The following is an 18,716-nucleotide window of genomic DNA, read 5'->3' on the forward strand; positions in this document are numbered from 1 at the left end:
ATAAAACTCCTCCAGCAAGGCCCGACCTTGGTTTTACCATTTGCCACCTAAGCCTTTTTCCCTTGGGTTTCGTGGACTCAAGGGTCATCTTTATTTTAAACCCCCGGGCCAGTGCTCCTCTGAGTGTTGGTCCAAACTAGAGCACCGTGCAGGGCCGTCCCTTGGCAACTTGGGTTACGTTGGCTCCTGTATGCTTAGCTTATCCGGTGTGCCCTGAGAACGAGATATGTGCAGCTCCTATCGGGATTTGTCGGCACAGCGGGTGGTCTTGCTGGTCTTGTTTTACCATTTTCGAAATGTCTTGTAACCGGGATTCTGAGTCTGATCGGGTCTTCCTGGGAGAAGGAATATCCTTCGTTGACCGTGAGAGCTTATGATGGGCTAAGTTGGGACACCCCTGCAGGGTTTTGAACTTTCGAAAGCCGTTCCCGCGGTTATGGGCAGATGGGATTTGTTAATGTACGGTTGTAGAGAACTTGAAACTTAACTTAACTTAACTAAAATGAATCAACCGCGTGTGTAGCCATGATGGTCTCTTTTCGGCGGAGTCCGGGAAGAGAAAACGGTCTCGTGTTATGCTTGAACGTAAGTAGTTTCAGGATCATTTCTTGATCTTATAGCTTCTCGACCGTGCTTTGCTTCTCTTCTCGCTCTCATTTGCATAAGTTAGCCACCATATATGCTAGTGCTTGCTGCAGCTCCACCTCACTACCTTTTCTGACCCATAAGCTTAAATAGTCTTGATCGCGAGGGTGTGAGATTGCTGAGTCCCTGTCACTCACAGATTACTTCCAAAACCAGATGCAAGTGCCGATGATGCCAGTGTAGGGGACGTGACCGAACTCAAGTGGGAGTTCGACGAGGATTCAGGACCTTACTATGTTTCCTTTCCGGACGATCAACAATAGAGCCCAGTAGGGGTGATCGGGGATCTATGCATTTGGGATTGTCTTTATTTTGGTTCCGTAGTTGGACCTTGATTGTATGTGGATGTTGTAATGCTATATTTATGTATTGTGTGAAGTGGCAATTGTAAGCCAACTCCTTATCCCTTTCTTATTCAGTACATGTGATGTGTAAAGATTACCCCTCTTGCGACATGCCTACTATGCGGTTATGCCTCTAAGTCGTGCTCCGACACGTGGGAGATATAGCCGCATCGTGGGTGTTACATTTGAGAACACCAAAAGTATGAAACAATTGCTTGGCTTGTCATCGGCGTTGTGCATGATTTGAGTATTTTGTGTGATGAAGATGGAGCATAGCCACACTATATGATTTTGTAGGGATACCTTTATTTGGCCATGTTATTTTGAGAAGACATGATTTCTTATTAGTATGCTTGAAGTATTATTGTTTTATGTCAATATTAAACTTTTGTTTTGAATCTTATGGATATGAACATTCATGCCACAATAAAGAGAGGATTACATTGATAAATATGTTAGGTAGCATTCCACATCAAAAATTCTGTTTTTATTATTTACCTACTCGAGGACGAGCAGGAATTAAGCTTGGGGATGCTTGATACGTCTCCAATGTATCTATAATTTTTGATTGTTCCATGCTATTATATTATCCATCTTGGATGTTCTATATGTATTTATATGCTATTTTATATTATTTTTGGGACTAACCTATTAACCTAGAGCCAAGTGCCACTTTCTGTTTTTTCCTTGCTTTTGAGTTTTGCAGAAAAGGAATATCAAATAGAGTCCAAATGAGATGAAAATTTACGGTGATTTTTTATCGACCAGAAGAAGCCCCCGAAGCACAAGAGTTGGGCCAGAAGAGTCCCGAGTCAACGACAAGGGTGGAGGGCACACCCCCCTACCTTGTCGCTGCCTCGTGGACCCCCTGACTTGAAACCGACGCCCAACATTCCTATAAATCCAGAAACCCCTAGAAAGAAACCTAGATCGGGAGTTCTGCCGCCGCAAGCCTCTGTAGCCATGAAAAACCAATCGGAAGCCCGTTCCGGCACACTGCCAGAGGGGGAAACCATCACTGGTGGCCATCTTCATCATCCCGGCGGTCTCCATGACGAGGAGGGAGTAGTTCACCCTCCGGGCCGAGGGTATGTACCGGTAGGTATGTGTTTGATCTCTCTCTCTCTCGCGCGTTCCTGATTTGGCACGATCTTGATGTACCGCGAGCTTTGTTATTATAGTTAGATTATATGATGTTTCTCCCCCTCCATCTTTTTGTGATGAATTGAGTTTTACCTTTGAGGTTTCACTATTATTGGATTGAATACTATTATGGATTTGAGAAAACTTGATGTATGTCTTGTGTGGGATACCTGTGGTGACAATGGGGTGTTCTATTGATTCACTTGATGTATGTTTTGGCAGTCAACTCACGGATTCCCGAGGTGACATTGGGGTAATCTATGCATAGGGGTTGATGCATGTTTTCATCCTTGTTTCTCCGGTATAAATCTTGGGGCACTTTTTGAGGTTCTTTTTATTGGATTGAATAATATGATTCTGAAGTTGTTTGATGCATATCGTATAATTGACACACAGATACTTGTGGTGACATTGGAGTATCTAGGTGACATTAGGGTTGATTGATGTGTGTCATATGGTGTTATTTTACTACGAACTCTAGGGCTGTTTGTGATACTTATAGGAATAGCTCAATGGATTGATTAGAAAGAATAACTTTGAGGTGGTTTTGTACCCTACAAGGAATTTCATCTTATGTTCTCCGTGATAGGAACTTTGGAGTGACTTTTGTCGCACATTGAGGGATCTTTATATGATCTAATTATGTTATCATTGTTGAGAGAACTTGCACTAGTGAAAGTATGAACCCTAGGCCTTGTTTTCAAGCATTTCAATACCATTTTCGCTCACTTTTCTTACTAGTTACCTTGCTGTTTTTATATTTTCAGATTACAAAAACCTATATCTACTATCCATATTACACTTGTATCACCATCTCTTCGCCAAACTAGTGCATCTATACAATTTACCATTGTATTGGGTGTGTTGGGGACACAAGAGACTCTTTGTTATTTGGTTGCAGGGTTGTTTGAGGGAGACCATCTTCATCCTATGCCTCCCACGAATTGATAAACCTTAGGTCATCCACTTGAGGGAAATTTGCTAGTTTCCTACAAAACTCTGCGCTTGGAGGCCCAACACGAGTCTACAAGAAGAAGGTTGCGTAGTAGACATCAACACATCTTAATGAAGAGAGAAGATAAGATTCAAGGTTGATCAAGACTAAGTACAAAGAGTGATTCAAGTTGATGAATACACAAAGCATAGAATTTATACCGAGTGGGATCAAGTGATATCATGGTATGGCAAGCATTGTCTATTGTGCTTTGTGTACTAAACCATGACCTTTGTGAGGTTTCTTTATGGGGTTAGGTATGTTTCCATGGATTAGGATGACATCAAGTGGCGATCGTCATCAAGGTTGTGTTGTGCAAGTTCAAATGGAGCATGATGAAGAGATCACATGCTTGAAGCCTGCCATCCATTGTGGTGAAAATGGACATGTGAAGATGTGCCGAAGAGAGGTCTACCCATAGTGTAGTATGGGTGAGAAATCTACTAGTCTTCATCGAGTCAACGCAATCAAGAAAGGTGGTCCAACTTGAGAAGGCAAGATCGTCATCATCTAGCTCAAGTGGATTATGTGCAAGCAAAGGTATGTACTTTTTAGGTTCTCTATTTTATCAGTTTCATGGGGTTAGTTGGAAGATCGGGTTATAGGATTGATTACCGTACTATCGAGGGGGGCTCTCAATTGAGTAGCATGATTGTATCATTCATAGATAACTCAAACCATTGCATCCTTGGCATCATATTTCTTGGTTCTTGTTTGGCTTTTCTCCTTGTGACTTTTGGAGCTTGTGGTCATCTTCACGACGAGCTCAAGTACATTGAAAACGGATTTCGTATGCACCATCTATTATATTTTCGATGTTGGAGTTTTGCCGGTTCCTCACCGATGGAGGTTTCACACCTCTATATCATTGGCATGTTACTCTTGTTGTTAGCTTTCCATCAAGCTTGAGTTTGTCTAAAATCATAGTTCATTTGCAAAAGTTGTGGTAGTTTTGGTCTTACTTGTTTTTATCTATTGTGCATTGGACTTTTGTTTGAGGCCAAGCAATAGTACCGCTGGTACAGACGGTAGTACCGCTTAGGTGGTACTTCCGCTGGTCAGTACCGTGGCTAGTGCCGCTTGGTGTTGAGCCTTTTGTTGCTCCCTCTGTCCCACAACATTTCGCGACTGTACTGCTTACTACCCACGGTAGTACCGCTTAGGCGGTACCTCTACAGGTTACTACCACAACTACTTCCGCTTGTGCTGAAGTCGTCTGTATGCCCTCTGACAATTTGCAGTAGCACCACTAGCACTAACAGTAGTACCGCTTCGTGTTGTACTTCCGCTCTGGTGCGGTGCTAACTATCACCGGCTTCTCTTGCCCCCATGAAAATTCATGGTACTACCGCTTGATGTAGGCGGTAGTACCACTCGGGCATAACTATCACTCTACTACCTCACTGGTAGTCGTGGATCATGCTAAAACTGCCATGCCAAGCGGCAGTACCGCTCCTCTGATCGGTAGTACCGCTTAAGGCATAGCTAGTGCATAACGGTTGGATTCTTGGGGCACTATATAAGGGGGTCTTCTTCCCCATTGTCCCAACGGTTCTTTGCAAGCTTTCTCCTCCAATGTTGACCTCCAAAAGCTTTGCTTTCTCTCAATTCTGCCTATGATTCTTGCATTTTTTGAGGGAAAAGAAAGAAGAGATCTAGATCTACATTTCCACCAATCCATCTCTCCACTAAGTGAGGGAAACCCTTTGGATCTAGGTCTTGGAGTTGTTTGTGTTCTCTTCTTCGTCCTTCGTCTCATATTCCTCCATAGCATTAGTTGTGGTGGTGGGATTTAGGAGAGAAGGACCTAAGCACTTGGTGTGCTCTTGCCATTGCATTTGGTGCATAGGTTTGAGTTCTCCACGGTGATACATGGAAGTGAAAGTTGAGAAGCTTATTACTCTTGGGTGTTTGGACACCCTAGAGCTTGTGCGTCTTGAGTGCTTGGGCGCCCTAGACGGTTGGTCGTGTCACAGAACTCACTCATTGTGGTGTAAAGCTCTGGGCAAGCTTTGGGGTCTCCAATTAATTGTGGAGATTGTCCCGAGCAATTTGTATGGGTTAGGTGACTGCCCCCAGGGGTTGCCAATTGTACGGGTTCGGTGACCACCCCCAAGGATTGCCAATTATATGAATTCATGACCGCCCTCAAGGGCCCCTTAGTGGAATCACGACATCTTGCATTGTGCAAGGGTGTGAGGAGAATACGGTGTGATGTGGAGCATCCTTCCATCATCTCCATGGACTCTACACTAACACATCAAGCACCACGTGGACCTATGACAAGAGCTCGAGCATGTGATACGTCCATTTTGCATCATGTTTTCCTACTATTATTTATATTGTTTTTAGTCAATATAACACTTTATGGCGTAATTATAATGCATTTTATATCATACTATGCAAGGTTTACACAAAGAGGGAGAATACCGGCATTTGGAATTATGGACCTGAAAAAGCTATGTCAGAGATACCTATTCTGCACATCTCCAAACGACCTGAAATTTTACGGAGATTTATTTTGGAATATATAAAAAATACTGGAGAAAAGAAATACTGGAGGAGGCCACCCAGGTTTCCACTAGGCACCAGGGCGCGCCCACCCCCAGGCGCGCCCTGGTGGGTAGTAGGCTCCCTGGCCCACCTCCAATGCCCATCTTCAGGTACATAAGGTCTTTTGACCTAGAAAAAAAACAAGGACATGACTTTTGGGACGGAGTGCCGCCGTCTCGAGGCGGAACTTGGCCAGGAGCACCTTTTCTCTCCGGCGGAGTGATTCCATGGGGGATACTTCCCTCCGAGAGGGGGAAATCGAAGCTATCGTCATCACCAACAACCCTCTCACCTTGGGAGGGCCAATCTTCATCAACATCTTCAATAGCGTCATCTCATCTCAAAACCCTAGTTCATCTCTTGTGTTCAATCTTTGTACCGGAACCTCAGATTGGTACCTGCGGGTGACTAGTAGTGTTGATTACATCTTGTAGTTGATGCTAGATGGTTTATTTGGTGGAAGATTATATGTTCAGATCCATTATGATATTTATTAATCCTCTGATATTGAGCATGAACATGTTGTGTGAGTAGTTACTTTTGTTCTTGAGGACACGGGAGAGGTCACGTTGTAAGTAATCATGTGAATTTGATATTCGTTCGATATTTCGATGATATGTATGTTGTGATTCCCTTAGTGGTGTTATGTGAAGGTCGACTACATGACACTTCACCATCTTTGGGCATAAAGGAATGCATTGTGGAGTAGTTATTAGATGATGGGTTGCTAGAGTGACAGAAGCTTAAACCCTAGTTTATGCGCTATTCCGTAAGGGGCTGATTTGGATTCACATGTTTAATGCTATGGTTAGATTTTATCTTAATTCTTCTTTCGTAGTTGCGGATGCTTGCGAGAGGGGTTAATCATAAGTTGGAGGCTTTCTCAAGTAAGAACATCACCCAAGCACTGGTCCACCCACATATCAAATTATCAAAGTAGCGAACGCAAATCAAACCAACATGATGAAAGTGAGTAGATGAAATTCCCGTGTACCCTCAAGAACGCTTTGCTTATTATAAGAGACCGTTCTGGCCTTTCCTTTGCTACAAAATGGATTGGGCTAACTTGTTGCACCTATTGTTACTATTGCTACTTGTCACTTGTTACAGATTATCTTGCAATCAAACTACCTGTTACCGACAATTTCAGTGTTTGCAGAAATTACCTTGCTAAAAATCGCTTGTCATTTCCTTCCGCTCCTCGTTGGGTTCGACACTCTTACTTATCGAAAGGAATATGATTGATCCCCTGTACTTGTGGGCCATCAAGACTCTTTTCTGGCGCCGTTGCCATGGAGTGAAGCGCTCTTGGTAAGTGGAAATCAGTAAGGAAAAGTTTATATAACATGCGGAAATTTACTGTTACTTGTTATGATGGAAAACAATCCTTTGAGGGGGTTTGTTCGGGCTATCTTTACCTCGACTGGAGACACAAAGAGTTTCCCCTCAACCTACTGCACCTACTAGAAATATTGGTTATTAGATTCCTTCGAGTATGATAGAGAATCTGCTAGCTAATCCTTATCCAGGAGATGGAACACTACATCCTGATATGCACCTAATCTATGTGGATGAAGTTTGTGGATTATTTAAGCTTGTGGGTTTACCCATAGATGAAGTCAAGAAGAAGGTTTTCCCTTTATCTTTGGGAGGAGAAGCATTGATATGGTATAGGCTATGTGATGATATTGGAGCTTGGAATTGGAATTTCACCAAAAGTTTTATCCTATGCATCTAGTTCATCGTGATCGGAATTATATATATAATTTTGGGCCTCGTGAAGGAGAAAGTATTGCTCTAGCTTGGGGGAGGCTTAAATCAATGTTATATCCATGCCCCAATCATGAGCTCTCAAGAGAAATTATTATACAAAATTATTATGCTCGGCTTTCTCATAATGATCAATCCATGCTCGATACTTCTTGTATTGGTTCTTTTATGAAGAACACTATTGAATTTAGGTGGGATGTTTTGGAAAGAATTAAATGCAACTCTGAAGATTGGGAACTCGAAGAAGGTAAAGAGTCAAGTATTATGCTTGAATTTGATTGTGTTAAATCTTTTATGAACACCGATGCTTTTCACAAGTTTATCACTAAATATGGACTTGACTATGAGATAATAGTCTCTTTTTGTGAATAATTTGATACTCATGTTGATATCCCTAAGGAGAAGTGGTTTAAATATCACCCCCTATTAAAGAAAAGATCGAGGAGCCAGTTATAGTTAAGGATGAAACTATTGTTTACAACGTTGATCCAGTTGTGCCTACTTATATTGAAAAACCACCTTTCCCTGTTAGGATAAAGGAACATGCTAAAGTCTCAACCGTGGTTAACAAAAGTAATATTAGAGAACCTAGACCCTCTGAACAAACTAAAGTCAAACCTAGTATTGCTATGGTTAAAGATCTCTTGGTTGATAATGTTGATGGACATGTTATTTATTTCTGTGCTGAAGTTGCTAGAATTGCCAAACCCGATACTAAAGATAAGAACAAGCCTGTTGTTGGCATGCATGTCGTCTCAGTTAAAATTGGAGATCATTGCTATCATGGTTTATGTGATTTGGGTGCTAGTGTGAGTGCTATTCCTTTTACCTTTTATCAAGACATTATGAATGATATAGCACCTGCTGAAATAGAGGATACTTATGTCACTATTAAACTTGCAAATAGGGACACCATCACACCACTTGGGATTGTTAGAGATGTTGAAGTCTTGTGTGGGAAAATAAAATACCCCACTGATTTTCTAGTTCTTGGTTCTCCAAAAGATGATTTTTGTCCCATAATATTTGGTAGACCTTTCTTGAACACTGTCAATGCTAAGATAGATTGCCATAAAGAAACTGACAGTGTCAATTTTGGCGATGTATCTTATGAGTTTAATATCTCTAAGTTTCGTAGGCAACCCCATGATAAAGAATTGCCTAGTAAGGATGAAATAATTGGTCTTGCTTCTATTGCTGTGCCTCCTATTGATCCACTAGAACAATGTTTGCTAGACCATGAAATTGATATGAATTTGCATCAAAGAAATGAAATAGATAAAATATTCTTTGAACAACAACCTATCCTTAAACACAATTTGCCTGTTGAAACTCTGGGAGGTCCTCCTCCACCTAAAGGTGATCCTGTGTTTGAATTAAAGCAATTACCCCACACATTGAAATATGCTTATATTGATGAGAATAAGATATATCCTTTTATTATTAGTGCTAACCTTACAGAACATGAAGAAAAGAGATTATTAAAAATTCTGAGGAAGACCCGTGCTGCTACTGGATATACTCTTGATGATCTTAAGGGCATAAGTCCCACTCTTTATCAACACAAGATTAATATGGAACCCGATGCTAAACCCGTTGTTAATCACCAATGATGATTGAATCCTAAGATGAAAGAAGTGGTAGGAACTGAAATACTAAAGCTTCTGAGAGTAGGTATAATGTATCCCATAGCTGATAGTAGATGGGTATGTCCTATTCATTGTGTCCCTAAGAAAGGAGGTATTGCTGTTGTTCCTAATGACAAGCATGAACTCATTCCACAAAGAATTGTGACTAGCTATAGGATGGTAATTGATTTTAGAAAATTAAATAAAGCCACTAGAAAAGACCATTACCCTTTGCCTTTCATTGATCAAATGTTAGAAAGATTATCTAAGAACACACACTTTTGCTTTCTTGATGGATATTCTGGTTTCTCTCAAATACCTGTATCACAACCTGATAAAGAAAAAACCACTTTTACTTTCCCTTTTGGAACTTATGCTTATAGACGTATGCCTTTTGGTTTATGTAACACACCTGGTACCTTCCAAAGATGTATGACTGCTATATTCCTTGATTTTTTTGAAAAGATTCACTGGTGCGCATCGGTCCTGAACAAACGGTTTTTAACCCCTTTCCGCGATGGCCTTTGGAACCGTCGCCAAGTGAGTGTGTGCGATAGGGGGTCCTTCCCACACGACCCAGAAACCGTCGGGGATATGGAACAGTGATCCAGAGTCTTTCCAAAATGTAATCGTGTGCGATGCAGCACACACTAAATTGGTATCGATGATTAAGCATTTCTAATGATGCAGTGAAACCATACGGTCTATCGTAACGAACCATTTGGGAAACAGTATGTAAGGCACACGGGCCAACATATGAACTATGTGCGATTTGTGCCCTATCGCACACGAGTTTTCTGCGTAACCCATCTGCCATGCTAGACTCCATCGCACATGTTTTCCAACAATTACTGTCTGCGATAATGTTCTATCACAAACGGTTCAGGAGCCCCTTCGCACACATACAAGTGCTGCAGACCATTTGTGATTTGTTAGGTATCACCGACGGTTTCTGCAAGAGTGACGTGTGCTTTTCGTTTGGGATCCACACGTTTCCTGAAAAAATACGACTGGGATTGTATTTTGCATTGGGCATGGTTTACTCCCAGTTCTCGTGTGCGATAACACGATATCACAAATGGTTCCGGAGAACCTATGCACACGTAGTAGCGCTGCAAATCGTTTGCGATCTGCTGTGTATCACTGACGGTTCCGCTATGATTGACGTATGCTTTCCGATGTGGACCACACACACTCATTTAGTTGAACCGTGTGCGGAGCAATTGCCAGGTTAAAATAAAAATATCCCATTTTGAATTGGCACGCAAAAAGCAAATTCGCCACAATATTCAGTTGAACAAATAAACAAAAATATCCCATTTTGAATCGGCACACAAAAAGCAAATTCGCCACAATATTCAATTGAACAAATAGTGTCCACAGGAAGAACATTCATCAGATTTCGCAACAATTGCAATTGAACATATGGTAGCTAAATTCCAATGATTTGTCCACACATATATGCATTACATAATTAATCATAGTGTACAAAATACGAAGACCTCATCAGATGGAAAACAATGGATCCATGTGCTATATCTTTAGCGGCTAACTCTTACTCAATGTTTCAGGAGAACGCATGCTGAAATCTTCATTATCACTAGTGGGATTGATGTAGTGATCCAGGAAGAAGTCACTGATAAATCTCCAAACCATCAGCAATTCACCATCCGGGAGCGGTTCAGGGGTCCTCGGTTTTAAGATGAGCTGCAATATTTTTAGATCAGAATGTGCCATATGAGTGGAGTAGAAGATATTAATTAAGATAGACTTACTGGTACTAATTCGCGAGGATCATCACAACTATCAGCAGATTTGCAGATGGAGATCATGTGTCTGCAAACATAGTATCCACAAAGGTTGGTCCCTGCTTCTTGCTGAGGACACTAAAATTTTGTGTACAAAATTAATCATGTATTTGTCCTGTTAGGGACAACCTAACTGGTGTTAGATGTATTATTTTTTCTTTGGACAAAATAGAAAGAGGTTTATTTAGAAGCTTGAACATTTGAGTAGCATAGGGAAAGGTATTTGCAGACTGTTGGATTTTTTTTGAAAATAATGGATTTCATTGTGTTACCGGAGAGACGATCTCGTGCTGCAGAGGTAGTGTCGTCTTGAATAGGTTCCCTATTTTAGTTTCCCGCAATGCGAGCACACTGCAAATGATGATGAATTTTGACAACATCAATTATTGAACCAGATATGAATGCATATTAATTTCAACATCATAGAATTCAATACATGTCCAAGAATTGCTGAAGATGCGCCAGATCCTGAGCGTTTGTTGACTCTCCGAGAGAATCGATGTAGTAAACTGTGTTCTTGTTTTGGAACAATGAATACCAATATCCAGTGATTGCTACATATTAAGAAAGCCATGAACTTACGAATGATGTCGAAATCTGAAAGAAAATCATTGTATGTGTGGTTGTTTACTTGACTTACCGTTCATGATATGGCCATAGAAATGATTCTACATGGGACATGTTTTCAAAGATACGGACGACCGTGTTAATGGCCCAGTCCCGTCGGTTCTTTTCATATAATGTTGTGCCATTTGCTAATACAGGATCTATGAAATACACACTCTCACTTTTGTCTTCTCTGCGCGTTCAATCCCCTGAGAGGAATAAAATGCAGTTAGCTGTTTATCTTACAACCTTGTATGGATAAGTTGATCAGAGTTTGTTATGTACTTACAAAATCACACATCTAACAAGAGTGGCATCGAGCACGTTGAAGTTGAAGAAGAGATGTAAGTCCTCGAAACTCACAATGATGGAACCTGCATCGTGTTGGAAATGATCTTTATTGTAGTAGACTAGCAAATGGTGATGACCTTATGACATTTGATCCATACAATATTCATGTAACTCGCGGCAACTGGAGATGCACTCATCAAAGTATTTGCCAACAAGAAATAGCTGGCCATGGACGTAATTGCGTGCTTCAAGTACGCCTGCTTTATTTTTAGCAAGCAACAAACATACTTCTGCATCACCCATGGCGTCAGAAATAATATTACTCCCCGATTCGAACACGCTGCTGTTAATTTGGTTCTGGGCGATGAGTGCTTTAAGTAAGAGGCAATCATTCTCTTTCCTCTTCACTCTCCCGCTGCGCTTCCTCGTGGTCGTGGGTGTAGCCTTTTTGGCCACTTCCTTCTTGGTACTTGAAGTATTTCTGGCAGAACGTCTGGTTGCCTGCAGGGTAGACTGCCGAGCAGATGGTGAAGCTTGGACGGACTACTTAGCAGACGGTTTATCTATGCCGGACCGCTGAGCTGGCGGTGCTGCTGTGACGGACTGCTGGGCTGTAGGAGCAGAGGCATCAAACTGCTGACCATGCATTGAAGCTATGTCGGGTTTCTGCGAAGGTGGTGCCAACTTGTCGGTGTGCTGAGGAGGCCGTGCCAACGCGTTGGTTTGCTGAGAAGGTAGTGTTGACGCATTGGTATGATGATCACGCGCCTGTGGACCAACAGACTGATGAGCAGTCGGTTCCGGACCTACAGACTGCTTAGCAGGCGGTTCCGAAGCATCAGACTGCTTAGCAGTCTGTTCCGCCAGGTTGGTCTACAGAGCATGTGCTGTAGCTGGGTCTCCCCCCGCTGCTTCAGCAGCCGGCATCTGAACCAGTGGTGCGTCATCAGCAGTTGTAGGCCTTGCCACTGGCTGCTTTGGGGCGAAGGATGACATGGCCTGTACGCCACAAAGTCGGTACGGCTGATCACAGGTTGATGCATCAGCCCGCGAGAGCTGCTCTGGCAAGGAGAGCGTCACCGATTGAGGGGCGACAGTGGTTGCTCTTGGCGGGGCTTCAGGAATCTCATCGATGAACTCTATTTCCTTTCGTGGCCACTGGATGTGATGTAACAGTGTTTCTCCCAAGGTCCTTTGCTCATCGAAGTCTCTTAGGACATTCTTCAGGGCAAATTCATTGAATCCAGGCTTTACTTCAGTCACGTAGCACTTCACACAGCCCGACTTCAATGGCACATTGTCCAAGAAGAGGCCATCTTCCAAGAAGGGTGAGCAAACCCAGGCTGTTGCACATTTTAATGTACCTTCATAATGTGTAAGCACGCCCTTCAGTCCGTCTTTCATTCCAGATAGATCATATATAGCATCATCACGAGCAGCTGCAATCTCAGTGTCGATGGGGTTAGCTGATGCACAACTACTCTTGTGCAGTGTTGTCGTCACGCAATAAGTAGCATCATCCATGCCCGCCTCCCCTCCCATCTGCTGGCTATCTGTCAGTGTTAGAGTCTTACATCATCATTGACTCCTCAACATCCTTTCGAACAGCCGGATAAATCTCCTTCTTCAACTTTTCAAACAATGCATTCTGCTTCATTTCACTCCTCGCTTTTTTCATGCTGAGTGTGAAAGCCCTCTTGTGCAGGACATTAACACCTATACCCCTTGCACGACTAGGGGGCTCTTTTGTGTCCAGAGCAATGGACAGAATGTCACATGGCCCTGAGTTCGTGTAGAACCTTCCGGGGATCTTGGAAGCCTCTACCATCACTTCATACAGTTTGGCGTCACGTGCGTTTTCAAAGTAATAAGTTCCATCATCACGCCTCTTTGCACGTGCCTGCAAGTAGTCTCTGGCGCATTCGCCCTTGATTTTACTAAAGGCCAGATTCCCACCCGCCTCTACTGCTTCTTTTTCCTCTTGTTCCCATATCAGTTTCATGCCATAGTATCCTGCCACACCCATACGGTGGGGGTGTATGTTCTTCTTCTGAAGTTCCGATTGCTTGAAATTCTTCGCAGCAAATCTGGAGTTGCCCTGACCCTTTTGAATTCTGCCCAGTCTACCTTTGTAATTTGGGGGTATGCAGGGATTGGGTCCTTGCCTTCACTCAAGTACTTCTTGTACAACACGTGCTTCCAGTTTCTCCAAGCATTCCTAGCCTTCTTCAGTGCAGCGTGTTCCACCTGCATTCTCCACTGCTCTAGAACGTTGAAGTGATCCATGATCTCCCGGACTATCCTTCCCCGTGTTTCTGTGTCAATCTTCCGAAACCCCGGCAAATTAATGTTGAGCCTTGCCCTGCCAACAAATCCACACACACTCTTGAACCTCATGCGTGCTTTATCTGGTTTAGTTGGAGCCCAGGACTTTAAATCAATCTTGGTTACTTCATATACACTTTAGGCTGGTGTGTGGGCTTCCTTGGAGCGTTCCTGCATGTCCTGACCGGAAGGGTAATTGCTGCAGCTCTATCCCGTTCAAGACTACTTGATCCCTCACAATTTGCTGAAGACCTAGGGTTGTCCGAATCAGATGAATATATATGGCCTGAATGAGTGATGTCGCTGCTACTCGGCATCTACAGAGAACACATACGAAACTCAGGAAATGAGGATAAGCATAAAACTAACAACTTGGTATCAAGCTTTCTAAACATGCCATGCAATAATTTAGAAAATGTACGACTAATTTGTTAAGTTTGTGTGACTCGCGCGCCCGTGATCTGTAAATAGGCAGTGACTTATTGGAACAAATACAACTTACATGTAGTAAGGAAGGTAGATAATGAACATATATACGCTCTCCGTTATTTTATAGCCAATTTGGGAACATACGGAACTAAATTGGAAGAGGGATTGCGAGGAAATATGCCTCACCGCGATGGAGAGCAGTAACTAACATGCTTCTTAATGCAAACCTGGCCGGACCACAGGAGAGGCGAGGGTTACTGCATCGATATGCTCGAGGGTGGTTGGCGAGCAAACGAAGACGACGAGGCGTGGGCCGCCGCATGTTGGGAACGACAGTCGAGGTAGGCTTCAGGCTGAAGAGTGGGCACACGGCCGGCATGAGCACGACGGCGCCGGAAGAGGTTCTGCTGTGGATTTGGGGGAGGGGGAGCTGGCGAAGGAGATTGGGTGGACTAGCTGAGTGAAACGCGGGCGGACGGTGGGGGGGGGGGGGTGTTGGCGGCCTAGGTGAAAAGGGTGAAAAATATCCCCGGTCGCCGTGCGCGCGGAAAGGCCTATGCAAACGGTTGCCTCTAAGCGCTCGTGTGCACAAACAGAATAATTTCGTTTGAAATGAAGACGTACTAATTTTGAAATGAAGACGTGAGTTCATCGTTTCGCCTCTAAATTTTTCGCACGTAAACCAATCACAATTTTACCACGGGTTTGATTTGCTGGCGCATTTCAGGTCTCGTGCGCTATATGTAAGACATTTTTTGGCATTTACCATGCATGTTGGCATATAAATCAATTCCTAGCTGGACTGCATTTCCTGTCGAAAGGGATGAGGATTGCCATTCGATCTGGGAGCATCCAACGGTGCAGACGTACGATCCATGGGGTTTGGGTTCTGGCCAATCATAACGCACGACTCAGATTGCACGCGTGGCAGAGGGGTGGGGGTGGGGGGTGCATCGTCCACGGTTTAGTGGACACACGGCTTTCGTGAGTGAACCGTGTGCTATTTGAAAACATTTACATGACCTAACATCATATTTTTGTTCGAATGAAAACATGAGTTCATCGTTTTGCCTCCAATTTTTTTCCACGGTAAGAAATCATGAGTATAGTGGAGAGTGTCATATACTAGTATCATGAATATACAATACATATGATACTACATTTAATTAATTATAGCGCATAGTATAATACATAGAGATAGTATCATATATAGATCATATTTATTGCCATGCATGACACAAATTAGCATCGCATTTAACATGATACAGTATCTACCTATTATATGTTACTCTAACCCTCTATATATATATTTAATTCTTTGCCACATCAGCATACTTGCTATTTCCGAGTGCATGACATCATCGGCTATGATACCACCACTATGGCCAGCCTTATATAGTGGGGAGTATCATATATACTATATATATAGTATCATGCATATGATACAAGTGTATGATACTACGTACGTAGTGCATATATAGTATCATAGAGTAGTACTAGCTCCCTCTGTAAACTAATATAAGAGCATTTAGATTACTAAATAGTGACCTAAACGCTCTTATATTAGTTTACGGAGGGAGTATATATCATAGATGACCGTATTTATGAATTGAGCCCTATAAGGCTGGTTGTAATGGGGAGCATTATATATATACTAGTAGTATCATGCATGCATATATATATATATATATGATAGTGTAGCTAGGATACTACTTCTGTAATGCACAGTATCATAAGTTAACATATTAGGTTGCCTTACTAATTGTCATGCATCACACAAAGTAGTAGTACAACATTTAATATGACACGGTATCATGATATGATACCACATCCTCTCTTGTGTGCCACATCATCCAAAAAGTCTAGTTGGCATGCATGATACCACTTATGATAATACCATTACAACCAGCCTAAACCGGAAAGGAAGGGGAGTATGAGACTAGACACAATGGAGAGTAGTACACTAGTAACATACACGTATCCTTAGACTATATATGTTACTACCTTCATAGTGGGTAGTAACATAAGTGTAGTGTCATGCAAAGCTTCATTTCTTAGGTTACAGACTCATATTTCATTGGGACATGCATGCGATGCTACAGTAACTAGCTAAGTTACTGAAACTATCTCTCTCCTCATTAACTTATTGCCACATAAGCAAGTTTGCTGAGTTGGAGTCAGTGTTACTGCTGAAGTTACTCCCACTGTGGCTAGTCTGATACTAGCTAGTCGTCTATGATATACTAGCTACCTCACTAAGAGCATGGCTAATAATACAGCCAAGGGTCAGCTATAAGAAGTTGCCATGTCATATACAACCAACCTCTTAGCGGGCATGTACAATAATAAGTTTTATATACGTATTAGTTTATCAATAGTTGGCCCACCTTACATCCTCACAAAGTGTCTTGGGTCTCATGTTGCAGCTGGCTCTACTAACCAATAGCCCACTTCTCTTCTCTTTCCTCCAACTAATAAGCACACTTATATTACTCTATTCCTTATAGCCAGACTACCCACAGTGGGAGTAACATAGGTAGTAACATCACACATATCTAGATAAAATAGATGATGTGGCAAGCAATAAATGAAGAAATGGAGGAAAGTGGATATGTGTGATGCTACTACCTATGTTACTCCCACTTTGGGTATAGTCTTAATTAGACTACCCACAGTGGGAGTAACATATATAGGTGGTAACATCACACTTATCTAGGCAAAATAGATGATGTGGCATGTAATTAATGAAGAAAGAGAGGCATGTGGTAACATAGCTAGTTACTGTAACATCACACATTTCAAGAAAAGATGAGTCTACAACCTAATAAATGAAGTGATGCATGACACAACACATATGTTACTACCCACTGTGGAGGTAGTAACATAGACTAGTAACATATGCATGTTACTACTCTAAGTTACTCCCTACTGTGACTAGTCGTACTATAGTATGAGACTACCCACAATGGGAGTAACATAGGTATATAGTAACATCACACATATCTAGATAAATTAAGTAGATGATGTGGCAAGCAATAAATGAAGAAAGAGAGGAAAGTAGTGACATAGCTAGTTACTAGTAGTATGAGTAACATCACATGTACATATCAAGGCAAGATGCGTCTATAGCCTAATAAATGAAGTGTTGCATGTTACCACACATATATGTTACTCCCCACTATAGAGGTAGTAACATAGACTAGTAACACATGTGCATGTTACTAGTCTATGTTACCACCCATTGTGGCTAGTCTGAGTAGCATCACACATCTCAAGGCAAGATGAGTCTATAGCCTAATAAATGAAGTGTTGCATGTTACTACACATATGTTACTCCCCACTATAGAGGTAGTAACATAGACCAGTAACATTCTATGTTACTACCCATTGTCGCTAGTCTTATGTCACTCTATTGTGCACTTACTTGCTCTAATGCATAGTATCATAGAGTAGCTAGCTAGTATCATATGTAGTACTTTATTATATTGTCATGCATGACACATAGTAGCATAACATTTATTATGATACGGTTTCATGATATGATACTTAACACTCTCTTTCTTCATTTAATTAATTCTATGATGGCTCATCAAAATTGCCTAGTTGGCATGCATGATATATACTAGCTATGATACCCCCTTACTATCAGCCTAGCAAAGGTGTACATATCATTTGTGCGTCGCTTTGTGAGTTTTCATCCGTTTGTTCGAGAAGCGGGGAGAAGTTTCAAACATTTTGGCCGTGAGGTGCGGCCACTGACATAGGCCTAGTTGGTATTTTAATTACAGAAAATTCAGATGGAGTTCGGACATCATCAAAATCGATGTGTGCTTGTGGCGTGCTCTCACGACCATGTGGAAAAAATTGGTAAAGTTTGGCACAAGTTTTGATGACCGCTCCTTCCAAACCGGAGCATCTCACATGAAGGATCATGGTTTTCCAAAAGGAGACGTGTCAATTCAAACTCCTGTGGTCGGTGACTTCATCGTTTGGCCTCATAAAAATTCCCACGGTACGCAATCACCATTATACCACGGGTTTGATTTTCTGGCGCATTTCAGGTATCGTTAGCTATATTTAAGACATTTTTTGAGATTAACGTGCATTTTGTGCATAAAAATAAAATTACAACTGGAACTGCATGTGTTGTTGAAAGGGATGAGGATCACCGTTCGATCTG

This window comes from Triticum urartu, chromosome 2 (genome assembly GCF_003073215.2).
Source record: "Triticum urartu cultivar G1812 chromosome 2, Tu2.1, whole genome shotgun sequence".
Taxonomy (NCBI): Eukaryota; Viridiplantae; Streptophyta; class Magnoliopsida; order Poales; family Poaceae; genus Triticum; species Triticum urartu.